A 20,711-nucleotide genomic window follows, 5' to 3' on the forward strand; every position below is an offset into this window, starting at 1 on the left:
CCTCCCTCCCTCCCTTCCTTCCTTCCTTCCTTCCTTCCTTCCTTTCTTCCTTCCTTCCTCTCTCTTCCTCCTATATCTTTTTCCCTTCCTCATTTCCCTTTCTCCTTCATTCCTTCAACAAGTACTTATTTAGCATCTTCTATGTGTTAAGTACTATTCTCAGGGTTAGGAATATTGAAAAGAATAGACAGACAAGGTCCCTTTTTTTCTCATGGGATTTTCAGTCTTCCAGGTAGGATCAATAATAAAAAATAAGTACATGAACAAGGCAATTTCACTTAATAAGAGGGCCACAAAGAAAAGAGTACAGGATGAGACAGAATGAGGTAGTTGGGAATATAAATGGAGGCATCAAAAAAGACCTCTTATGGAGGTAAACTTGAATCAAGACCTGAATGGAAATAAGCAGCCATGAGGTAAAGACACAGAGGAGTGATTCAAGCAGAAGGGAAGTCTGTGTAAAGGCTGTAAAATGGAAAACAGCTCAGTACATTTTAGGAAGCGAAAGAAGCCCAGCGTGCCTAGAGAATGGCCAGTGGAGAGCAGGAAGGAGAGGAGGGGGGAGAGCTGTGCAGAAGCCTGATCATGTAGGGCCTTAATGGTCAAATAAGGATTTAAAATTTTGCACTAAGTGAAATAGGAAACCATTAAGTGGGGGAGTTAGAAAAAGACATAAGGCAAATTGGTTTTTCGAAGATTTATACTTTCTGGCTACATTGTTTGCAAGAGTTGTGGCAGGAAGACTAGTCGGGAAGCTATTGTGGTGGTGTAGAGGGATCAAGAGCTGGGTGTGGGGAGAGCCTGTTACAGATGGGCAGATGAAGAGGATATGGAAAAGGGAGAAGCAGGCATGACGTCTAGGCATTTGGTATGAAGAACTGAGTGATGCCATTTTTTGAGATTCGAAAATAGAATGGGGGCAGGTTTGAGGAATGGGTTATACATCAAGAGTTCTATTTTATATACGTTAAATTTTATTTATTTTAAAGTTTTAAAATAAATTTAAATTTACAGTTCACCTTGTTGTGCAAGCATGATCTCCATCTATCTCCAGAACTTTTTCATATTCCCGTTGTACCTATTAAACTCCCCATCACTCCTCCCCACCATCCCTTGTAACTATTATTCTACTTTGTGCCTTTGTGAATTTGACATTCTAAGTGCTTTATATAAGTGAAATCATACAGTATGTGTCTTCTAAGTTTGGCTTGTTTTACTTAGCCTGTCTTCAACATTCATCCATGTTGTAGAATGTATCAAAATTTTATTTTTTAAAAATATTGAATAATATTCCATTGTAGGTATACACCACATCTTGTTTATCCATTCATCCAGTGATGGACATTTGCATTGTTTCCATCATTTGACTAATGCTGCTTTGAACATCAGTGTACAAATACACCCGTTAAATTTTAAATGTCATTTAGATCACAAGAGCAGAAGTAAAGTCGTGAATTATATATAGATTTTGCAGGTAAGAGAGATGCTAGAGCTAGAGATATAAATTTTGGTGTCATCATATAGTCTTTGACCAGAGGATCCATGAACCAAATTAGGTTGTGGCCCCAATTCTTTTCAGATGTCTAATGAGCTAAGCTGAGCCACATGACATAGTTTTTGCCTAAGTAGAGGTGGGGTAGAGTTAGTCTAAAACCCAGTGTTAAAATAGGCTGGAAAGGCGGTAATTTCCCCTAAATTCGTCTGAGCATCTCTGAACTTATCCTTCTAATAGGATAAAAATAAGAACACACCGCTGTTCCACGCCCTTGGAAATGGAAGCAGTGCAACAGACAGCAGGAGAGAGTGCGTCCCCAGTGCTCCCTGCCCCCTCTCCCCGCCCCACAAGCCTGCCTCTGTCCTGGGCCTAAGCAAGTCCAGAAGCTCTGTTTTCAAGTAGCGAAAAGAGAGACTGAACAAAATCTGAACATTGGCCAGGTGTGCTCCAGTATGCCATCTGACCACTCTGACTTTAAGGTGCATGAAGGAGAGACCCCTACTCATGCAGGCTATAACTCCATAAGGTGATCCCCTTTAAAACTCTCACCCCAGGGCTTCCCTGGTGGCGCAGTGGTTGAGAATCTGCCTGCTAATGCAGGGGACACGGGTTCGAGCCCTGGTCTGGGAAGATCCCACATGCCGCGGAGCAACTAGGCCTGTGAGCCACAAGTACTGAGCCTGCGATTAAAACAAAAAACAAAAAACTCTCACAGCAGAAAAACTTGGACCAATTACTGAGTACTCCTCTTTCTCAATGGTGCTAGTTGTTTGGTTTTGATCTTGAATTTTCCCTGGAGAGATGTAAGAGGATTATAAAAGGGGTGGAAGAGACTTGAGAATTTTCCCTACACTACAAGCACTAGATTTTTGCTCTTAAGGAGTCAGTGCTACAGGTGTCACCCCCAGCTTTATGCTCTCCACATGCTTTTTATGCTCTGGCCATTTGATTCCCATAGTGGCTTTGACCCCTTACATGTCACCCACAGTCCTAGATGTGCAGTCTTTCTTGATTTGCAGTGTTTCCATGATATTCTTATAAAAGGATCATGGACTTTGGAGTCAGACAGTTTTAGTATTCATTTCCAAATTCTCCCGTTTTAGTTGTGTGACTTTGGTCAAATTACATCCACAGTGTCACCTATGGTTGTATCAGGTCAAGGACATGGGGCATTTCTGGCCCTCCTCATCAATCTCTCTTTCCAGCTTATCTTTAAATGTTGGGATAACATGAGGCTTGTACCAAGTCTTGTTTTCTTATTCTCTAAATTCTATTCAACAGCCATGATTTCAATTACCATCTTTACACGATGACTCCAAAATTTACATTTCCATGTCAGACCCTACTTTGAGCTCTTTAATTTGTCTGTCCAACTACCTGTTGAACTTTTCATTTAGAGGTCAGAAAAGCACCTTAATGTCATCATAACCAAAGCTTGATTCATTATCTTCCCTGCCTTTTCTCCAAAAGTTGTCTATGCCCAATATTTCCTAACTTAGAGACTAACAATACTATCCATTAAATTGTGCTAACTTTATCACCTTAGCTCCTTCACCACTAATCTCCAATAAATTGTTCAGTCCTGTTGATTTTATCTGAGTATCTGTTGAATCCATCTGATTCTTTGTCTTCACTTATGCCAACCCAGACCAAGCTCCTATCATCTCCCTCATGGTTTAACTGCAATCACTCCTAAATGCTCTCTTGGATTCCACTCAAGTCTATTCTCCACAGAGGTCACAGTTCTCTTCTAAAAATGCAAATTAGCTAAACTCACTCCCTTGCTTAACTCCTTCCATGACTTTTCATTGCTGTTGAGATAAAGATTAAAATCTTTATAAGGCCCTGCATGTCTCAGTCCCTGCCTCCTGGAGTGCATGTTCTCTCTCTCTCTCATTATTTTTTCCCTACAGCTTTTTTGAGATACAGTGACATACAACATTGTATAACTTTAACGTATACAACATGTTGATTTGACACACTTATGTACTGTGATATAATTCCCACTGTAGCATCAGCTAAACCCTCCATCACCTTACATAATTATTATTTCTTTATTGTGACAAGAACATTTAAGATCTACTCTCTTAGCAACTTTCAATCTCATAAGACAGTATTGTTAACTGACATTACCATACTGTACGTTGGATCCTGCAAACTTATTCATTTTATAACTGAAATTTTGTACCCTTTGAGCAATGTCTCCCTATTTCCCCCACTCCCCAGCGCTTGGTAACCACCATTCCAGTCTCCGTTTCAATGAGTTCCTGATAATTCTTTATGATCCATTGAACTATATTTTTTAAATTCCTTAAATGTGCTGTGAGCTTTCCCATGCCTGATCTTTGACATATGTTATTTATTTTTCTCGGATTTTCTTATTCTTCTTCATTTAGTGAAGTGGACATCTGTCAGGTTTTCTGACTGCTTAGCACTTGTTGAATACACTTGCTACATTTGAGGAATAGCCAGTCTTAAGGGCTGTGTCTAGTCAAGGTAGAGAATGACATTCCCCAGGTTTCTTTGGAGCAAAGGCATGCACATGTGATCTAGTCTCCACCAATCAGACTGACCCATGTGAGAATTTAATCTGAAAGTAAACAGCTTGAAGAAGGCAGAACCTATCACGTGCTGGTGAGGATAGCAACAGAGGCATCCATCTCTTGAGAATGACAGTGGTTATAAAGTCTAGTTTCTGGTGCAGAAGTAGTTGAGATGCCTGTGGCTGCATGGCTGCAAGAAAGTTGGGTTTTGACAGCAACACGAACTATGGGACTTAGTGCCCATTAGGTCATTAGCAGTTAAGGAAGTTTCTTCCACCCACCAGTTCCATGGTATGCTTTTGGGCACTATTTCTGAAAGCTTTGTTTGAGCCAAGGTTTCCACCTTGACACGTTTTTTGCTTCATCTGTCAAGGTCAGCTTCTGTTACTTACAAGTAAGAAAGAACCCTGGCTGGTAGCATTCAATAACTCCAACTAATCCTTGAGCTCTGAGCTCTAGTTCACTCTAGGAGACTGTTCCATTTTCCCTGTTCTCCAACCCTTGCTGACTTAGATAGATCTTCCACTACAACATGTTGTCAAGACTCAATATAGTAGTTCTATTTTTAGTTTTCTGAGAAATCTCCGTATTGTTTTCTGCAGTGGCTGCACTAATTTACATTCCCGCCAACAGTGTAAAAGGGTTCCCTTTTCTCCACAGTCTTGCTACCATATGACCCAGCAATTCTACTCCTGGGTATATATCCGAAAAAGACAAAAACACTAATTTGAAAAGATACATGCACCCCAATGTTCATAGAAGCATTATTTACAATTGCCAAAGAACTGCCAAAGTATGGAAGCAACCTAAGTGTCCATCAACAGATGAATGGATAAAGATGTGGTGTGTGTGTGTGTGTGTGTGTGTATATATATATATATATATATATATATACACACATATACATATATACACATACACAAGGGAATACTACTAAGTCAATAAAAAAGAACAAAATTTTGCCATTTACAGCAACATGGATAGACTTGGAGGGCGTATGCTAAGTGAAATAAGACAAAGACAAATTTTGTATGATATCACTTACATGTGGAATCTAAAAATTACAACAAACTAGTGAATATAACAGAAAAAGAAGCAGACTCATAGATATAGAGAACAAACTTGTGGTTACCAATGGAGGGAGGGGCAATATAGGGGTGGAAGAGTGGGAGGTACAAATTATTGGGTATAAGACAGGCTACAAGGATGTATTGTACAACATGGGGAATATAGCCAATATTTTGTAATAACTGTAAATGGAAAGTAACCTTTAAAAAGTGTATAAAATTTTTTAAAAATTAAAACAAATTGGAGTTGAAAGTAACCTTTAAAAAGTGTGTAAAAATTTTTAAAAATTAAAAAAAAAACCTTGGAGTTGTAAACAAAACAAACAAGCAGACAAACAAACAAATGACTCAGTATAGTGTCCTGGCTTGGCGTGCAGGCTCTGCTGGTATCCTGCCTGAGTTCCAGTCTCAACCCTCCTACCGACCTGATATTTGCTCTCTGTGATCCCTTCCCTTCTCTGTAAAATGGAGACAATGGTAATATCCATCTAACTCACAGGTTTACTGTAAAGATTAAATGAATTAGTGCATACATGAAACCCTTAAAGTGGTACCTGAGTGCTCAATAAATGTTAGCTAATATGCTGTTCTTACCCACAGTTCCCATGTCTTTCTTTTCATAATGTTTTTCACGGATTGTAATTAAAGGCTCACAGGGTGGTAATTTGATTAAGATATGTCTTCCATATAAGCTGGTAAGCTCTTCAAAAAGAGAGGCCACTTATTTTGCTCACCCTTATAGTCCCAATTCCTAGCACAATATATATTTATTGAATAAGTGTAGGATGGATGTAGGATCCCAGAAACCTTAAGTTATGCCATTCCCAGCTCCGAGTGCCCCAGGGCAGGAAGGCTTCAGCAACACTTGGTGTTCCTGGCAGCCTCACCCTAAGATCCTTGTCTTTAGTAATTTATTTTTCATGACCCACAACTGACCCTTTCTGACTGAGCACAAACCCTGCCCCAGATGCTGCACTTTCCCTTGATGCCCTGATTTCTCTGGTTCTCAGCACTGAGCACTTTGTGCTGACTCTACACCCTCTGAAAGCTGTTTGGAGCCAGATGGGAGGAAGAGAAAAAACAGATTTCATTCATTGCCCTTCCAGACTCTGAGAGAAATAACAAGAACAACAGTACCAACAAGCAGTGTATACTGAGTGTTTACTATAAACTAGGCATTATTCATAGAGCTTTATATGTATTAATTTATATAATACCCCCAACAATCCTAGGAAGAAGATTGCCCCCATTTTATAGAAGGGAAAAGTAAATCTCAGAAGGAAAGAAAGGAAGGAAGGAAGAGAGAAAAGGAGGGAATGGGGCAAGGAAGGAAGATTTTCTGGTAGAAGACAGATTTATTTGCTGAGAACTTTGGTTCTAATAAGAACTTCCCACTGTAGCAGAAGTAACCATAAAAATAATATTGATGTAGAAATTATAGAAGATGACAATGAATGTGTACCTATCCTCCAATCAGCTTTATAATTAAATAAAAATATGATTTTATATGATATCTTTCATCTGCTATTTACAGCTTCCACCCCCCTTCCCCCAATCTAATATAAGTAATAGGAATGCTGCAGATAATTAAGAAAACTTTACAGCTCATTTCTGGTTAATTGTCATTTTCCTATAAAATATTTATACATTAGCCTTTGCTTTTCAAAGACTCTCTTTTCAGAGAGTCATAGTTTTTGCTTCTGGGTGTTCCCATGTGCCGGTGGGGCCTCCTGCTTTGGGATTATTTGGGCATTTTCGCAGATGCTGTCCAGCCACTGATATTCACCTGGAGTTGTTAGGAGGGTAGGCTTATTGTGCATTTTCTATGTTTAGATCTTCCTGATGTTGTTTTATTTTATTTTTTTGAAAGAAAGGGGAAACAGCAGGCGTGCCAGTTGTCTTTTAGGAACCCTTATACAGCTGAAGCTGTCCTCCAGTTGTAGGGTTCTCGTGCACTTGCACCAGACTCAAAGAGACACAATTTCTCAGTTCGTATTTAGGGCAATGGCCAGAAAATCGACTTCAAACTGTGTCCCGGGAAGGCTTTCTCTCTCCAGCTTTGCAGGCCTTGAGAGAGATTTGTATAAGCACTCAGCCTATTCGGGTGGGTGGTTTGGGACTTGGAGCCCGGTTGGTATCCACACCAGAGGATCTGGTGGGTCTCTTTCCTGTGGCTACTGTAACAAATTACCACAAACTTGGTGGCTTAAACAGCAGAAATTGACTCTCTCAGAGTTCTGGAGACCAGAAGTCTGAAATGAAGGCTTATCAGTAGGATTGGTTCCTTTTGGAGGCTCCGAGGGAGAATCTGTTCCATGCCCCCCTACCAGCTTCTGGTGGCTGCCTTGGCATTCCTTGGCTTGTAGGCAGATCACTCCAGTCTCTACCTCTGTCCTCACATTGCCTTCTTCCTTGTATATCTTCTCCCCTTCTCTTATCTTGTAAGGACACTTGTCATTGGATTTAGGACTCACCATTATGCAGGATGATCTCATCTTGAGCTCCTTCACTTACATTTGCAAAGGCCCTTTTTCCAAATAAGGACACATTCACAGGTTTTGGATGGACAAATCTTTCAGAGGAGCCTCCAATCAAGCCATTACACATGGTGAACTGAGAGGATTTCTCATGATCCACTGGGATAAGGGTGGGCTTCGACTAAGCAGTGGGATGAAAAGGCATTTTGACACTCCTGAGCATGCAGCATCTTTCCCTTAGTGTCTTGTGGTCCTCATGCCTGAAAGTTGCTGTGACTTGGCCTGCACATAGCTGTGTCTCTGCACAGAGCTCCTCTAGCTATGACTATTGAGGAAAGGGGCTGATGGTGATTCTCTAACACTTATAAGCCTCCAGAGGGATGCCTCTGGGGTTGCAAGCTGTGCTCAAAAAATCGTAGTTGACCATCAGAATTTATCCTAGGCTTATCAGCCTCAAACTTGATTAAGGATAAAAATCACTCAGGGATTTTATTGAAAATAGAAATTCTCAGTTCTCAACCTGTATTAGTTTGCTAAGCACTGCCGTAACACAATGCCGTAGACTGGGTGGCTTGAACAACAGAAAGGTATTTTCTCACAGTTCTGGAAGCTGGAAGTCCAAGATTGAGTTATCAGCAGGTTTGACTTCTCCTGAGGTCTCTGGCTTTCAGACAAGCACTTTGTCACCGTGTCCTCACTGGTTTTTCCTCTGTGCCCATGCACCCCTAGTGACTCTCTTCTTATGAAGACACCAGTCATATTGGATTAGGGCCCACCCTAATGACCTCATTTTAACTTAATCACCTCTTTAAAGACTTTATGTCCAAATAAGGTCATGTGCTGAGGTACTAGGGGTTGGGACTTCAACATGGTGGATTTATGGGGGACATAATTTAGCCCATAACCCACAACCCAAGAGACTGATTTTAGTGGGTTTGGGATGAGGCCAACAAACTTTTTTAAAGCCATGCCCCAAGATCTAACTGGTTTAGGTGGTCAGAGTCAACATTTTGAGAAAATTCCTTGGTGGACTGGTAATCATTTTGACATTTGTTTTGGCTCCATGTCTTTATATTGTCTTGCTTTTTTCCATATGCAGCAACAAATTAATGCAAATAGAAGATACTCCATGACCCTCTGTGAACACTCCCCAAGACCTCTCCCCAACTCTCGTGTCTTTCTGAGACCTCTTCCCATTCTAGTTCAATAACCTTGAATCTGAGGTGGTTTTGCATCCTGTCTTTTGGACTTGTTATGACATTGACTTAGCCACATAGTATTTAAGGTTTCGACTCAGACCCACTCTACTAGTTTTTTCCACATCTTGGAAAGGATTTGCTGCTCGAGAAGTAAATCTCAGGATGCACCTGCTCAACCAACATCACACGAGTTTGAGAGCTTGGACATCAGAAACTCAGTGCTTTACGGGGATCTTAGAACTGCTTCTCAGGGCTCAGGGAGGAAGGAAGCCAGGCAATGACTTGGAGATGTCACCCTGGAGCAAAGAAAGGAGTCTGTCAACTGATGTAAAGAGCCCTGCCTTCAGATTTATACAGTCTGTAGCTGTCCCTTTGTCTTTACAGTCACCTTTCTCAGACTGAATATTGTCTCTGTGACTCCCTTTTCCCTTTTACACTGTTGCAGATGTTCATTAAACCCAATTTCTACTTTATCAAAATGTTTGGGATGGGGGAGAGGGCACATCAAAGTGTATTTTTACTTTGGCTTCTATATTCTTCTAAGGGGTGGCCAGAGGAAAGGAACAGAAACTCACCATGGGCTAGGTATTGTGCTGGGGTCCACACTATCCTGTTTCGTCTTTACAACAGTCCTAGGAGTAAGTATTAGTGTCTCCACTGTACTCAGGAGAAATGAGAGGCCCCTTCAGCTCGTGACTGCTGGACCTGGGGTGCAAACCCAATCTTGCAGAGGTTTCTTTTTCAAAAGATATTCCAAGTTGGTCTCTATGATTTAAACATAATGAACATGGTTATCTTATAGTCTGTCTGACAATTCTAATAACTGAGATCATTCTGGGTTTGTTTCTTATTGTCTGTTGATTCTGGTGATTTTTTTTATGTCATTATTTTCCAGCAGTCTGTATGGTCATACATGTGCTGATGATTATACTTTAAAATGTTTGTAATAATAATTTGAAGTTTAGAATATAGGTATCTCCCTTTAGAAAGAATTTGAATGTGTATCTTCCCAGTATCTGGGTACTGTTAGTCTGGGGTCACCTCAATCCAAGATCCAGACTTAACATTTTCTGAACCACCATGTGACTTAAGACTTTACAGTGACTGGTTTGCTTCTGGCTCACACTTACACTCAGGGTTTAGTCTTTTGGGATCTTAGTTTTCTGAGTGTGGGGTCTCATAGTAGATTTCTTTGACACTTATTCTCACGCCAGAAAATAGAAAAAGTTTCTGATTTCCTAAGACTGGAAAATTCCATCAGGCAAAAGTAGCAGCCATGCCCACGAATCTCAGTTCCCACTTCCTGCTTTGGCCTGTTAATTCCCTATGAAATTAACAGCTTTCCATTGTTTTGAAAATATGTTTAAAAAATTTTAGTCAGCATGTTTACTTATTTTCATTACTTGATTGAATAGTGTAATCTGCCATTACCTGAACACAGAAATCTAGGGACTTATAATTTCCTTTTTTTAACATCTTTATTGGAGTATAATTGCTTGGCAAGGTTGTGTTATCTTCTGCTGTATAACAAAGTGAATCAGCTGTATGTATATATATATATCCCCATATCCCCTCCCTCTTGTGTCTCCCTCCCACCCTCCCTATCCCACCCCTCTAGGTGATCACAAAGCACCGAGCTGATCTCCCTGTGCTATGCAGCTGCTTCCCACTAGCTATCTATTTTACATTTGGTAGTGTATATATGTACATGCCACTCTCTCACCTCGTCCAGCTTACACTTCCCCCTACCCATGTCCTCAAGTCCATTCTCTACGTCTGCCTCTTTATTTCTGTCCTACCCCTAGGTTCATCAGAACCATTTTTTTTCTTTTAGATTCCATATATATATGTTGGCGTACGGTATTTGTTTTTCTCTTTCTGACTTACTTCACTCTGTATGACAGATTCTAGGTCCATCTACCTCACCACAAAAAACTCAATTTCGTTTCTTTTTATGGCTGAGTAATATTCCATTGTATATATGTGCCACATCTTCTTTATCCATTCATCTGTCGATGGACACTTAGGTTGCTTCAGTGTCCTGGCTATTGTAAATAGTGCTGCAATGAACATTGTGGTACATGACTCTTTTTGAATTATGGTTTTCTTTGGGTATATGTCCAGTAGTGGGATTGCTGGGTCCTATGGTAGTTCTACTTTTAGTTTTTTAAGGAACCTACATACTGTTCTCCATAGTGGCTGTATCAATTTACATTCCCACCAACAGTGCAGGAGGTTACCCTATTGTCCACACCCTCTCCAGCATGTATTCTTTGTAGATTTTTTGATGATGGACATTTTGACCAGTGTGAGGTGATACCTCATTGTAGTTTTGATTTGCATTTCTCTAATGATTAGTGATGCTGAGCATCCTTTCATGTGTCTGTTGGCAATCTGTATATCTTCTTTGGAGAAATGTCTACCTAGGTCCTCGGCCCACTTTTGGATTGGTTGTTTGTTTTTTTTGATATAGAGAAATTTGGATTCCTTTTATTTCTTTTTCTTCTCTGATTGCTGTGGCTAAAACTTCCAAAACAATGTTGAATAATAGTGGTGTTGAAAAATGTTGAAAAAGTGGTAAATCCTTGTCTTGTTCCTGATCTTAGCAGAAATGCTTTCAGTTTTTCACCTTTGAGAATGATGTTGGCTGTGGGTTTGTCATATGTGGCCTTTATTATGATGAGGTAGTTTCTCTCTCTGCCCACTTTCTGGAGAGTTTTTAGCATAAATGGGTGTTGAATTTTGTCGAAAGGTTTTACTGCATCTATTGAGATGATCATATGGTTTTTCTCCTTCAATTCGTTAATATGCTGTATCATATTGATTTGCATGTATTGAAGAATCCTTGCATTCCTGGGGTAAACCACTGGATCATGGTGTGTGATCGTTTTAATGTGCTGTTGGATTCTGTTTGCTCACATTTTGTTCAGGATTTTTGCATGTATGTTCATCAGTGTTATTGGACTGTAACTTTTTTTTTGCGGTATCTTTGTCTGGTTTTGGTATCAGGGTGATGGTAGCCTTGTAGAATGAGTTTGGGAGTGTTCCTCTGTCTACTATATTTTGGAAGAGTTTGAGAAGGATAGGTGTTAGCTCTTCTCTAAATGTTTGACAGAATTCACCTGTGAAGCCATCTGGTCCTGGGCTTTTGTTTGTTAGAAGATTTTTTTTTTTCGTTACACAGGCCTCTCACTGTTGTGGCCTCTCCCATTGCTGAGCACAGGCGCCGGACGAGCAGGCTCAGCAGCCATGGCTCGTGGGCCCAGCCACTCCACAGCATGTGGGATCCTCCCGGACCGGGGCATGAACCCATGTCCCCTACATCGGCAGGCGGACTCTCCACCACTGTGCCACCAGGAAAGCCCTGTTGGAAGATTTTTAATCACAGTTTCATTTTTAGTGATTGGTCTGTTAATATTTTCTATTTCTTCCTGGTTCAGTTTCAGAAGGTTGTGCTTTTCTACGAATTTGTCCATTTCTTCCAGGTTGTCCATTTTATTGGCATATAATTGCTTGTAGTAGTCTCTCATGATCCTTTGTATTTCTGCAGTGTCAGTTGTTACTTCTCCTTTTTCATTTCTAATTCTGTTGATTTGAGTCTTCTCCCTTTTTTTCTTGATGAGTCTGGGTAATGGTTTATCAAGTTTGTTTATCTTCTTAAAGAACCAGCTTGTAGTTTTATTGATCTTTGTTATTGTTTTCTTCATTTGTTTTTCATTTATTTCTCATCTGATTTTTATGACTTCTTTCCTTCTGCTAACTTTGGGATGTTTTTGTTCTTCTTTCTCTAATTGCTTAAGATGTAAGGTTAGGTTGTTTATTTGAGATTTGCTTGTTTTTTGAGGTAGGATTGTATTGCTATAAACTTCCCTCTTAGAACTGCCTTTGCTGCATCCCATAGGTTTTGGGTCATTGTGTTTTCATTCTCATTTGTTTCTAGGTATTTTTTGATTTCCTCTTTGATTTCTTCAGTGATCTCTTAGTTATTTAGTAGTGTATTGTTTACTCCCCATATGTTTGTATTTTTTACAGTTTTTTTCCTGTATTTGATATCTCATCTCATATTGTTGTGGTCAGAAAAAATACTTGATACAATTTCAATTTTCTTAAATTTACCAAGGTTTGATTTGTGACCCAGGATATGATCTGTCCTGGAGAATATTCCATGAGCATTTAAGAAGAATGTGTATTCTGTTGTTTTTGGATGGAATGTCCTATAAATATCAATTAAGTCCATCTTGTTTAATGTGTCATTTAAATCTTATTATAATTTTATTAAAATAATAAAATTATTTTAATTTTGGATGATCTTTCCATTAGTGAAAATGGGGTGTTAAAGTCCCCTACTATTATTGTGTTACTGTCGATTTCCCCTTTCATGGCTGTTAGCATTTGCCTTATGTATTGAGGTGCTCCTATGTTGGGTGCAAAAATATTTATAATTGTTATATCTTCTTCTTGGATTGATCACTTGGTCATTATGTAGTGTCCTCTTTGTCTCTTGTAATAGTCTTTATTTTGAAATTTATCTTGTCTCATATGAGAATTGCTAATCCAGCTTTCTTTTAATTTCCATTTACATGGAATATCTTTTTCCATCCCCTCACTTTCAGTCTGTATGTGTCCCTAGGTCTGAATTGGGTCTCCTGTAGACAGCATATGTACAGGTCTTTTTTTTGTAACCATTTGGCCAGTCTATGTCTTTTGGTTGGAGCGTTTAATGCATTTACATTTAAGGTAGCTATCTATATGTATTTTCCTATTACCATTTCTTAATTGTTTTGGGTTTGTTATTGTAGGTCTTTTCCTTCTCTTGTGTTTCCTGCCTAGAGAAATTTCTTTAGCATTTATTGTAAAGCTGTTTGATGGTTCTTAATTCTCTTAAGTTTTCCTTTTCTGTAAAGGTTTTAGTTTGTCTGCCAAATCTGAATGAGATCCTTGGTGAGTGGAGTAATCTTGGTGGTAGGTTTTTCCCTTTTATCACTTTAAATATGTCCTGCCACTCCTTTCTGGCTTGCAGAGCTTCTGCTGAAAGATTAGCTGTTAACCTTATGCTGATTCCGTTGTATGTTATTTGTTGCTTTTCCCTTGCTGCTTTTAATATTTATTCTTTGTATTCAATTTTTGAAAGTTTGATTAATATATATTTTGGCATGTTTCTCCTTGGATTTATCCTTTATGGGACTCTCTGCACTTCCTGGACTTGATTGCCTATTTCTTTTCCCATGTTAGGGAAGCTTTTGACTATAACCTCTTCAAATATTTTCTCAGATCCTTTCTTTTTCTCTTCCTCTTCTGGGACCCTTATAATTTGAATGTTGGTGTGTTTAATGTTGTCCCAGAGGTCTCTGAGACTGTCCTCAATTCTTTTCATTTTTTTTTCTTTATTCTGCTCTGTGGTAGTTATTTCCACTATTTTATCTTCCAGGTCACTTATCCATTCTGCTACCTCAGATATTCTACTATTGAGTCCTTCTAGAGAATTTTTAATTTCAGTAATTGTGTTCTTCATCATTGTTTGTTTGCTCTTTAGTTCTTCTAGGTCCTTGTTAACCATTTCTTTATTTTCTTCATTGTGTTTCTGAGATTTTGAATCATCTTTATTATCATTACTCTGAATTCTTTTTCAGGTAGACTGCCTATTTCCTCATTTGTTTGGTGTGGTGGGTTTTTACCTTGTTCCTTCATCTGCTACATATTTCTTTGTCTTCTCATTTTGTTAAACTTATTGTGTTTGGGGTCTCCTTTTTCCAGGCTGCACATTCATAGTTCCCATTTTTTTTTTTTGTCTGCCCCCTGTGGATGAAGTTGGTTCACTGGCTTGTGTAGCCTTCCTGGTGGAGAGGACTGTTGCTTGTGTTCTGGTGGTTGGGGCCTGGATCTTGTCTTTCTGGTGGGCAGGGCCATGTCCAGTGGTGTGTTTTGGGGGTGTCTGTAAACTTAATATGATTTTAGGCAGTCTCTCTGCTAATGGGTGGGATTGTGTTCCTGTCTTGCTAGTTGTTTGGCATGGAGCATCCAGCACTGGAGCTTCTTGTTGGTTGGGTGGATCTGGGTCTTACCGTTGAGATGGAGATCTCTGGCAGAGCTCTTGCTGATTGATATTACTTGGGGCCAGGAGGTCTCTGGTGGTACAAAGTCTGGAATTTGGCTCTCCCACCTCAGAGGCTCAGGCCTGATACCAGGCCAGAGCACGAAGACCTTGTCAGCCACACAGCTCTTATGCTGTAACCTCAGAGCCAGGACAGTACCCAGCACATAGGAGATAGTTAATGAACATTTGTTCAATGAATAAGTGAACTGTCTCGGTAAATATCTGCAGTGACCTGAACTTGAAGGCCTGACTGTTGCCTTTCTCTGGATGAGAAGTTTAGATTTATTCTCTTGGGCACTAAACAGTTGAACCTAAAATGGTCTGATGGAAACATGTTTCTACTCAACCAAGAAATGCCTTTAAAAGGAGCAGCACAGAGATGTCTCAGGAGGAAAGTAGTCTTGCAGTCAGGTCACTCCCAGGCCCTGCCTGGTATCCAACTCACCCCCAGGGTCATGACTTAAGGGCCTATAATTTTTCTTCTTATCCATTCTTGGTGCTTTATCTCTCTCTCTCTCTCTCTCTCTCTTTTTTTTTTTTTTTTTTTTTTTTTTTTTGTGAGGTGCTGCCTTTTCCACTGTCCTGGACCTTTCCACTGTTTCGTGTCCTGGCAGCTTGGATCTGTGGATTAGTGGTATGTTTTATAGCTTCATAGTTATGTCACATTCATGGATGTCTTATATACGTTCTAGGCAATCTTGAAAACACAGATTATCTATGTTTATAAACTGTGTGGAAATAAATCCCACTGATGCTGAGTGCCCGATTTCTAGCCCTTTCTAACATGATAGACAGAGGCATAATCACGATACCTCGTTAAGTCAGTAAATTGAGAGGAATTTGCCCAATACCATGAAATAAGGTGTTTCTAAAATGTGTGTGTTCGTATGTGTGTGTGTAGTAAAGAGTTTGGTTTTGCCCAAAGCATGGATTGGCCTTTGCCCTTAGCTTCTGGGAGAAAAAAATCGATTACAACCTGATGAATGTCCTTGTTTAGGGTGAGTGCTAGTCACATTAGGAAGACCAGTCATGTGACTGAGTGAGGGACTCTGGGTCACACGGTGTCACTTGACCTGGGGATTGAGACATCCACATGGGCAATCAACCAATCATGCTAATGTAACAAAGTCCCTATAAAAACTGGACACCGAAGCTCAGGTGACCTTCTCTGGTTGGCAGTACTCTGTGTGTGTTGTCACATGTCAACACCAGGAGGACAACTTGTCCTGACTCCTAGGGAAAAAGACAATGTAAACTTTATGTTTGAAGACATCAATTTCTGACCTATGTGTCTTTTCCTTTGGCTTATATTATTATGTATCCTTTGCTGTAATACACCATAACTGTGACTATAAGAGGTTTCTGTGAGTTCTGAGAGTTCTTCTAGCAAATTATTGAAACTGAGCATGGTTTTGGGAACCCCTTGAACTTGAAGTTGGTGTCAGCAGTGAGAACAGTCTGGTGAAGGACTGTTTCCTCAGCCTTTTCAGTTTGGCCAACACAGGGCAGTAAGTGTATGTGTACATGCATAAGTGTGTGTGTGTGTATGTGTGTGTGTATAGTACAACACTGGCACAGATTTCTTATAATGAGAACAGCTGAAGGCTATAATATATTAATAAGTCTTAGATATTTTTCTCCTTGCATCTTTAAATTCAACCTGCTGACTGTGAGATCTTTCCTACTGGCCTTTTATTCCAAAACCAAACTCTGACCCCGGTATGGGTATCGTATTCATCCCCGTGTACTTTGTACCCATCTGCAGTTCCTGTCAGTCTGGGTTTACTTTGCCCGCAACTCTGCTTAAAGAAAGAGAGTGAATTCACAGAAATGTTTTTTCCCAACTAAGATTTGGGACCCCATAAGTCATGGTGACAAGAAATGTGATGATGGTCTCTTTCTGTTCTTGAGGAGGTAGGAACAGGAGAAGCATGCAGGTTCCGATACGGTTTTGTAATTTTTACCAGTGGTAGCACCATCAGAAGGATTCCAGCAGGCTAGCTCTTCAGCCCTAACCAGGTAATTCTCTACTTGAGTGTTCCTGCAATGAAAATGCAGAGACATCCACCAGTGTCACTCAGGCCGTTTAGTACCTGCTGCGGAACTCCTGGCAGTTAACAATGAAATTGTCAAGATTTCCTTTTTGCTCCCTTCCAAGCAGGCAGGGCATTGTTTTTATCTCCTGGTTTAGCACATGAATCAATCATTTTGTACATGATTTGTGGCACTGTGCATGTTTTCAGAAACTGTCTGGCTTTATACCTGGCAGACTGCCTTGTTGAGAAGTAGTTCTGCAAATGAGAAAGAAGATATGCAGATTTTCACATGTTCCCACATTGAATTATAAGGCAGTCAAAAGAGATTGCCATTTTATGGCCTGGTATTTGGTTTTAGTCATTTTCATTCTTAGATATATTCCTTCCAGAAATTAAATTTTAAAAGATTATTTAAAAATATTTGTATTTTGCAGATTGTGGTTGACAAGAGAGGGGAGGAGACATGTGACAAGGTGGTCAAGTGGGAGGAGAAGGCATACCTAGTAAGTGTTTTAACTCCTATAAAGCTTGATGTGCTTGAATGGTATATATTTCATTTTCCAATAATACTTTATTTAAAAAGAGTCAATCCAGTGTGGTTTAATTCCTGCCTTGAGCCCATTCACAGGGCATTCTCTAAGTAAAGCACTTTGTATGCCTCCATGCACAAAGGTAGAGGGGTTATGCATCAATTAACCTGTCAGAAAACCTTTGTCAATGGACTATCCATAGTAAAAAAAAATAATAATAATTCCATTTTTCTATAGAATATCCATACTAATAAAAAACATTCCATTTGTCTACAGAATATTCATAGTAAAAAAAAAATTCCATTTGTCTATCCATAGTTAAAAAAAATTCTAAGATTTGGCAATCAACACATGTGTAATAGTATATGGGTATAGTAATTTTGAGACACCTGAAAAATACAGATTTATAACAGAAAAAATTAAAAAGTGGATCTTGGTTTGCTGAAGCTAGAAGAGTCATTTACGTTAAAAGAAAGCCCCAGTAAAATTAAAATTTGATTTATTATATAAATGTTCATTTTCACCTAACTTATTTAGGATTATGTCTACCTTATAAAGAAAACTTGCCTTTGAATTTAATTTCTGCACTATGAAACAGATTTAAGTACATCCCATAGATAAGGTTTACTTGCTATGGTTTTAAAAAAAGAAAATGCTCAATGCAAAGATTCACACAACCTAAAGGTTTTGCCAAACTTAAAATGCTAATTAAAAAATGAGCTCAATTCCCTGACTGAAAGAAAGAAATCAGTGTAAAACTACTTAAAGAATTCTCCACACTTTGGCGTCTTAATATGGAGTCCACGGATGGTGTCTGGGGCATCCACAGATGAAATTATATAGAATACTGTGTTTGTGCATATGTGCATTTGGAGGGGAGGTGGTCTAGTGCTTTGTCTTTTAGGGCTCAAGCACTACTCTGAGTTTAGATGTGGGGCAGAGAAGATGCTGTGGCATTTCTGTGCCTACTCAGTCTAGGATAAAGGCACAGCCAGAACCCTGTGCTGATCCTTTTCATTTCGGAGATTCTATTTCCAGAATTATAAGACATACCTCAGTTTGGTCACAAGGTAAGTACTGGGTCTTCCTCAGCTGTGCTGCTATCACTTTTTTCCAATTTACTAATGGGCTTTCTAGATTATCTTGAAGTTGTATTTAGAATCTGGGTAGTATTTTTACTGAATACATTTCTAAGGTATTAGGGAGAAACTCTGTGTGTGTGTGTGTGTCTTCGTGTCTGAAGAATAGTAGGTGTTGGAAAGATGTGTACTGAGTAAAAGACAATGAATAAAATGAATGTCAAAATGAATGAATAACCAAATATTTAGAATTATGTAATTTAACTTCTTTTTTTTAGTGTCATAATTTATTTATTCATTTATTTACAATTTTAATAAAAATTAATTGGGGCCTATTATATTCTTGCACCTTGGATGAAGTTCAGAGATTAAAGAGCTCCTCAATCTAAAGAAGGGGGGGAACAACAAATAAAAAGGCATGTAAATTAACTTCGTGAATGAAGCCCTTGCTTGGTTAAAACAGGAAATTTAAAAAGGGGATTGAGGGGCTTCCCTGGTGGCGTAGTGTTTGAGAGTCCGCCTGCCGATGCAGGTGACACGGGTTCGTGCCCCGGTCCGGGAAGATCCCACATGCCGTGGAGCGGCTAGGCCAGTGAGCCATGGCCGCTGAGCCTGCGCGTCCGGAGCCTGTGCTCCGCCACGGGAGAGGCCACAACAGTGAGAGGCCCGCATACCGCAAAATAAAATAAAATAAAATAAAAAGGGGATTGAGACAAGCCTTTTTCTGTTCCCACTGTGATCCTCTGCAGGAGAAAGACACCCATCCACACTGGTCATCAATGATTTTGTGTTCTCATAAAACCTTTGGGGAAATGGTAATTTTTTGTTTTTGTAATTTTAGCTATCCAACTTGATAAAGTCAGTCTTCAAATATATTGTGCTTGGTCTTTTCTGGATAACTTGAGTGGACGCATGGGTACAGCAGCCGGTTTGGTCTCTTCCACGTTGATTTTGAAGATCCAGCAAGACTCCGAGTGCCTCACATGTCAGCCAAGGAGTATGCTAAGATTATCTGAAACAATGGCCTGGAGGGACCTCTATAGGAAGGGTGGCTGGGCAATTTCACCTGGAGAAGGGGCCTCTGCTCTCGGAAAGGAAATCTGCTTTGGTAGATCCTTCAGACATCCTCAAGTTGCCTTTGTAATAAATAGGTCCTACCAGCTGATCTGTGATCATGAAGTCTGAATATATAATGTCTGGGGATGTATTTAATGATGACTTTTACTCTATTTGTATTTGATCAATGAAGCTTTTTAAAAAAATAGAATAGAAAACCACTGCAATTGATTTTTATATTAAGAAATCAGATGGATTTGGAAACTTCGATTTAAATCCTTAGAATTTTTCTAGAAAAAATAATGCAAAATTTATAAGCACAGTGTGCTCGTGATTTGCAACTCTAACGGCAGAACACTTATTATAAAAATACTTGTTTATGAGCCTATTTTTTTCTATCTACATAAGCTATTCTTTGCTTTTGTAGGTCCATTGACATGTGTTCCATAACTTTCTACTACTTAATCTAGTATAAAAATCAAAATTAAAAGTTAGTCCCACTGTATCGTTATGAATTCTGTTCACCAAAGGGATTAACTGATAACCTAGTTAATAAAATGGATTGGTTGATATATTTGGCACATAGTTTACCTATGCATGAACAAGTACATCTTTCTCTTGCCTGATAAACTTTTGGAAAATAAGAAAGTAATAAAACAAACCAGAATGTGAATGGCAAAAAAGAGTATTTGAGCACTGATGTTTAACAGAAATTGGATTACTACTCTATAACCACACCAGATTAAAAGCAAAACAATGAGCAGGGCATGGTGTCTACTTTTGGATATTTTTAAAAATTAAGGATCTGGGGCTTCCCTGGTGGCGCAGTGGTTAAGAATCTGCCTGCCAATGCAGGGGACATGGGTTCAAGCCCTGGTCCAGGAAGATCTCACATGCCGCAGAGCAACTAAGCCCATGTGCCACAACTACTGAGCCTGCGTTCTAGAGCCCACAAGCCACAACTACTGAAGCCTGTGTGCCACAACTACTGAAGCCCACGTGCCTAGAGCCTGTGCTCCACAGTAAGAGAAGCCACCGCAATGAGAAGCCCACGCACCGCAGCAAAGAGTAGCCCCTGCTCTCAGCAACTAGAGAAAACCCGTGTGCAGCAGCGAAGACCCAATGCAGCCAAAAA

At 39.5% G+C, this 20,711-nt stretch overlaps 1 pseudogene; it reads left to right on the forward strand.

Moving 5' to 3' along the window:
* LOC112400018 (cytosolic beta-glucosidase-like) overlaps positions 1–19,563 on the forward strand; it is a 144,066-nt pseudogene extending 124,503 nt beyond the window's left edge.
* The last annotated feature ends 1,148 nt before the right edge of the window (positions 19,564–20,711 follow it).

The sequence above is a fragment of the Neophocaena asiaeorientalis genome, unplaced genomic scaffold, assembly GCF_003031525.2.
Source record: "Neophocaena asiaeorientalis asiaeorientalis breed wild unplaced genomic scaffold, Neophocaena_asiaeorientalis_V1.1 scaffold397, whole genome shotgun sequence".
Taxonomy (NCBI): domain Eukaryota; kingdom Metazoa; phylum Chordata; class Mammalia; order Artiodactyla; family Phocoenidae; genus Neophocaena; species Neophocaena asiaeorientalis.